Below are 6000 nucleotides of genomic sequence, written 5' to 3'. Positions count from 1 at the left end.
TAGAAATGTAATACATTCAATAAATAATAAAGTTACAGGGGTGTAACTACAACAGGTGCAGGGGTTGCAATCGCACCCGGGCCCTGGAGCTTAGGGGGCCCTAAAATTCCCTTTGGCCTATATAAAAAGACTATTGCTATTAAACATTTAAAATATTTGGGGGCCCCGTTGGAGCTTTCGCATCGGGGCCCATGAGTTGCAAGTTACGCCACTGTAAAGTGCCTATGTGCAAAATTGCAGTCATAAGGCCTGATAATATCTGTTTACTTATATAGGTAATGTCTTCTTGCTGCAGAATATAATACAATGAAGTATGTGCTGGTATGTGAGGAAGGACAGGGGTAGAGGGTAAAGAAAAGTAAAGTTCCTGTGCCAAAATTACCAGGGGCTAAATAGCCACAACTGACTCAATCAATTATGGGGAGAAAATGATTTAAATAATGCAATGTGTCAAGATTACAGACATGGTGTTAAGGTAGTAAATGAAAAGTGAATCCTACAGACTGTGGGACAAAAGGACGCTTGGCAGGTGTGGCCCCTTCATTTAGGCTGGGTTCACATTACGTTATAGGCAGTCCATTAGATGGACTGCATTACATCGCGGCATAACGCGGTGTAACAAAGTCCGATAATGCTGCCATTAAGGGTTTGCACCCTTAATCGTTAACCGTTAATGACCGGGCCAAGTTTTACCATTCTAACCACTGTCCCTTTATGAGGTTATAACTCTGGAACTCTTCAACGGATCCTGATGATTCTGACAGTTTTCTCGTGACATATTGTACTTCATGATAGTGGTAAAATTTCTTTGATATTACCTGCGTTTATTTGTGAAAAAACAGAAATTTGACGAAAATTTTGCAATTTTCCAACTTTGAATTTTTATGCCCTTAAATCACAAATATGTGATATGTGTGATATGATATGTCACACAAAATATTTAATAAGTAACATTTCCCTCTTGTCTACTTTACATCAGCACAATTTTGGAACCAACATTTTTTTTGGTAGGGAGTTATAAGGGTTAAAAGTTCACCAGCAATTTCTCGTTTTTACAACACCATTTTTTTTAGGGACCACATCACATTTGAAGTCATTTTGAGGGGTCTATATGATAGAATAAAGTGTGACACCATTCTAAAAAACTGCACCCATCAAGGTGCTCAAAACCACATTCACCCTTCAGGTGTTTCACAGGAATTTTTGGAATGTTTAAAAAAAAATTTACATTTAACTTTTTTTTCACAAAAAATTTACTTCACCTCCAATTTGTGTTATTCTACCAAGGGTAACAGGAGAAAATGGACCCCAAAAGTTGTTGCACAATTAGTAGATACCCCATATGTGGGGGTAAACCACTGTTTGGGAGCATGGCAGAGCTTGGAAGGGAAGGAGCGCCGTTTGACTTTTCAATGCAAAATTGACTGGAATTGAGATGGGATGCCATGTCGCGTTTGGAGAGCCCCTGATGTGCCTAAACATTTAAACCCCCCACAAGTGACACTATTTTGGAAAGTAGACCCCCTAAGGAACTTATCTAGATGTGTTGTGAGAGCTTTGAACCCCCAAGTGTTTCACTACAGTTTATAACGCAGAGCCGTGAAAATAAAAATTCTTTTTTTTTTCACAAAAATTTATTTTTTAGCCCCCAGTTTTGTATTTTCCCAAGGGTAACAGGAGAAACTGGACCACAAAAGTTGTCCAATTTGTCCTGAGCTTGCTGATACCCCATATGTGGGGGGGGGGGAACCACCGTTTGGGCACATGGCAAAGCTCGGAAGGGAAGGAGTGCCGATTGGAATGCAGACTTAGATGGATTGGTCTGCAGGAGTCACATTGCATTTGCAGAGCTCCTGATATACCTAAACAGTAGAAACCCCCCACAAGTGACCCCATATTGGAAACTAGACCCCCAAAGGAACTTATCTAGATGTGTTGTGAGAACTTTGAACCCCCAAGTGTTTCACTACAGTTTATAACGCAGATCCGTGAAAATAAATCATTTTTTCCCACAAAAAGGGTTTTTAGCCCCCCAAATTTTTATTTTCCCAAGAGTAACAAGAGAAATTGGACTTCAAAAGTTGTTTGTACAATTTGTCCTGAGTACGCTGATACCCCAAATGGTGGGGTAAACCTCTGTTTGGGCGCATGGGAGAGTTCAGAAGGGAAGGGGCACTGTTTTACTTTTTCAACGCAGAATTGGCTGGAATTGAGATCGAACGCCATGTCGCGTTTGGAGAGCCCTTGATGAGCCTAAACAGTGGAAACCCCCAATTTTAACTGAATCCTTAACCCAAACACACCCCTAGCGCAAACACACCCCTAACCCTAATCCCAACTCTAACCATAACCCTAACCACACCCCTAACCCGAACATGCCCCTAACCCTAATTCCAACCACACCCCTAAACCCAACCACACCACTAACTCCAACACACCCCTAATCCTAACCCTAACCACACCCCTAAATCCAACATACCCCTAACACTAATCCCAACCATAACCCTAACCACACCCCTATCCCTGACACACCCCTAACCCTAATCCCAACTGTAAATGTAATCCAAACCCTAACCCTAACTTTAGCCCCAACCCTAACTGTAGCCCTAACCTCAAACCTAACCCTAGCCCCAACCCTAACCCCAACCCTAGCCCTAACCCTAGCCCCAACCATAGCCCTAACCCTAGCCCCAACTATAACCCTAGCCCCAACCCTAACCCTAGCCCTAACCCTAGCCCTAACCCTAGTCCTAACCCTAGCCCCAACCCTTACCCTAGCCCTAACCCTAGCCCCAAAATTAACCCTAGCCCCAACCCTAGCCCTAACCCTAGCCCCAACCCTAACCCTAGCCCCAACCCCAACCCTAGCCCCAACCCTAGCCCCAACCCTAGCCCCAACCCTAACCCTAGCCCCTAGCCCCAACCCCAACCCTAGCCCCAACCCTAGCCCCAACCCTAGCCCCAACCCTAACCCTAGCCCCTACCCTAGCCCCAACCCTAACCCAAACCCTAGCCCTAACCCTAGCTCTAACCCTAACCCTAATGGGAAAATGGAAATATATACATTTTTTTATTTTATTACTTTTCCCTAACTAAGGGGGTGATAAAGGGGGTTTGATTTACTTTTATAGCAGTTTTTTAGCGGATTTTTATGATTGGCAGCTGTCACACACCAAAAGACGCTTTTTATTGCAAAAAATAGTTTTTGCATCTCCACATTTTGAGAGCTATAATTTTTCCATACTTTGGTCCACAGAGTCATGTGAGATTTTTGATCGCTTTTTATTACGATTTTTGTGAGGCAGAATGACCAAAAACCAGCTATTCAAGAATTTCTTTTGAAGGGGGTTTATACCGTTCCGCATTCTGTAAAATTGATATAGCAGTTTTATTCTTCGGGTTAGTACGATTACAGTGATACCTCATTTATATCTTTTTTTTATGTTTAGGCGCTTTTATACGATAAAAACTATTTTATATAAAAATTAATTATTTTTGCATCGCTTTATTCTGAGGACTATAACTTTTTTATTTTTTCGCTGAAGATGCTGTATGGCGGCCCCGTTTTCTGTGGCACAAGATGACGTTTTCAGTGGTACCATGTATATTTATATCCGTATTTTTGATCACGTGTTATTTCACTTTTGTTTGGCTGTATGATAATAAAGCGTTGTTTTTTGCCTCGTTTTTTGGGGTTTTTTTTTACGGTGTTCACTGAAGGGGTTAACTAGTGGGACAGTTTTATAGGACGGGTCGTTACAGACGCGGCGATACTAAATATGTGCACTTTTATTGTTTTTTTTATTTAGATAAAGAAATGTATTTATGGGAACAATACATATAAATTTTTTCTTTATTTAGGAATTTTTTTTTTTTTACACATCTGAATATTTTTTGTTTACACTATAACATTGCCCCGGGGGGGAGGATATCATGTTATAGTGTCAGATCGCTGATCTGACACTTTGCACAGCACTGTGTCAGATCAGCGATCTGACAGGCAGGGCTGCAGGCTTACCAGTGCTTGCTCTGAGCAGACGCTGGTAAGCGACCTCCCTGCAGGACCCAGAAGCAGCCCTGCAGCCATTTTGGATCCAGGGCCTGTAGGGAGAAGGAGGTAGGAGACTCTCGGAGCAACGCGAGCACATCGCGTTGCTCCGAGGGTCTCAGGGAAGCATGCAGGGAGCCCACTCTCTGCACGATGCTTCCCTATACCGCCAGAACACTGCAATCATGTTTGATTGCGGTGTTCCGGGGGTTAATGTGACAGGAGCGGTCCGTGAGCGCGGCCGATCGCATATGACGTACTATCCCATCAGTGGTCATACGGGCCCACCCCACCTCGACGGGATAGTACGTCATATGTCAGAAAGGGGTTAAGCCCTATTTTGGACTCATCGTTAGCGCACGCCCAAACCCTGGGACGCGGGCTGCAGCGTTTCTGGGTCCGTCACCGCTAGCACAGAGAGAGCATCTACTAGCTCTATCTGCACTAGCACGATCACATTTCGACACTTGCGTTAACGCAGCCCGTTTAACGCATGTGTTGAATGGACTGCTTTAATGCAATGTGAACTTAGCCTTAGTGAAGGAGTGAAGCAATGTCTTGACCATTCATTGATGGCTATTGAAAAAATGATGGCAGCCATTAAAAAATAGAACAGTAATAAATTAAGGGCCAAGGTCAGCACCCGGCAGATCCAAACAAGTGCTGTGGCTAACTGCACCGTCAGGACCCGTTTGGTCCAGATTTCCACTGGCAACTCAATCACTCAGTATTAGGGCTAGCGGAACGCACCGAGTAAATATAAATGTTTTATTGAAGTAAATGCGTTCGCAGCCCGGGGTCCACCGTGCAGGAGAACCTGCTGCTAGTAAACGGCGGCACTATATGGCGGTATGAACTAGCTCTGTTAGTTTCACAGAGTAGCAGAGAAAGCAAAGCTCTGTGTCCTGTTTGACTTCACAGAGGCACAGGCTAACTACCCAAAAGAGAGCAGTCAGTGGTCATGCATGCACACATAACTCCTCGCCGGAGGTGCCAGCATTCTAAGGGCTTATTTCGGCCAGGTCCCTGAATACATACACACACAATCTCCTCGCTGGAGGTGCCAGCATTCTAGGGGCTTATTTCAGCCGGGTCCCTGAACACACACTCACATGACCACACAGGCGCAAAGCACATAACTTTAGAAAGACACTAGCGCATGGCCGTGAGGCCATGCGAGCCTTAAATAGTTGCAGCACGTACAGGACCTTCCTAGGAAGACCAATGAGAGGCTGCTACAAAGCCTGAGCACCTACAGGACCTTCCTAGAAGGACCAATAGATTAGACTGCAGTATCTGAACATGTGACCCTCGATCTCCACTGAGAGATCTTACCCTGGGCATGCTCAGAACGGGAAAAGCAGGACTTAGTCCCAGAAGCGTCTGCTCACCGTTGCCCAACACTGGCTTCAATGGCAGAAGCAGAAGAAGCAGCAGTAACTCTTTGTACAGAGTCAGCCTGAGCAAGATGCTGGGACCGATGTCTCCGCTGAGCAGGCTCCACTGCGGTAGGAGAAGAATGGGAGATCGCAGCGGAGATGGCCCGAGATTCCCCCTGTGCAGAGGGGGAAACTTGACCCCTAACACTCAGGAGTCTATCTGCTACCATTGGAGCCAGATCAAATCATAGCAGTTTAAAGGGGTTGTCTGGGCTTTTTGTATAATTTGTGGGCCTATCTAGGCTGCAGAATGCTGACAGTTTGTAGTATTTTCTCTATCAGCATGGTGTCCTAGATATTACACCCAGTCATGCAAGCAGCTCTCTCCTGATTTTGGAGGAGCTCCTCTCCCACCAACTACAGTTTTCCTGTCTGGCAGAGACTGGTTGGTGATGTCACAACAGATATCATGCCCCCAGTCTCTGCCAGACCCTCCTCCTCCTCGAGGCAGCAAGGGAATGACTCAATCGATTGGATGAACCAGGAAGGAAAATTGCTGAAATGGAATGGGAA

The sequence above is a fragment of the Ranitomeya variabilis genome, chromosome 3 (assembly GCF_051348905.1).
Source record: "Ranitomeya variabilis isolate aRanVar5 chromosome 3, aRanVar5.hap1, whole genome shotgun sequence".
Classification (NCBI taxonomy): domain Eukaryota; kingdom Metazoa; phylum Chordata; class Amphibia; order Anura; family Dendrobatidae; genus Ranitomeya; species Ranitomeya variabilis.
The sequence above is the reverse complement of the archived record's forward strand: the minus strand, read 5'-3'. Positions refer to the sequence as shown.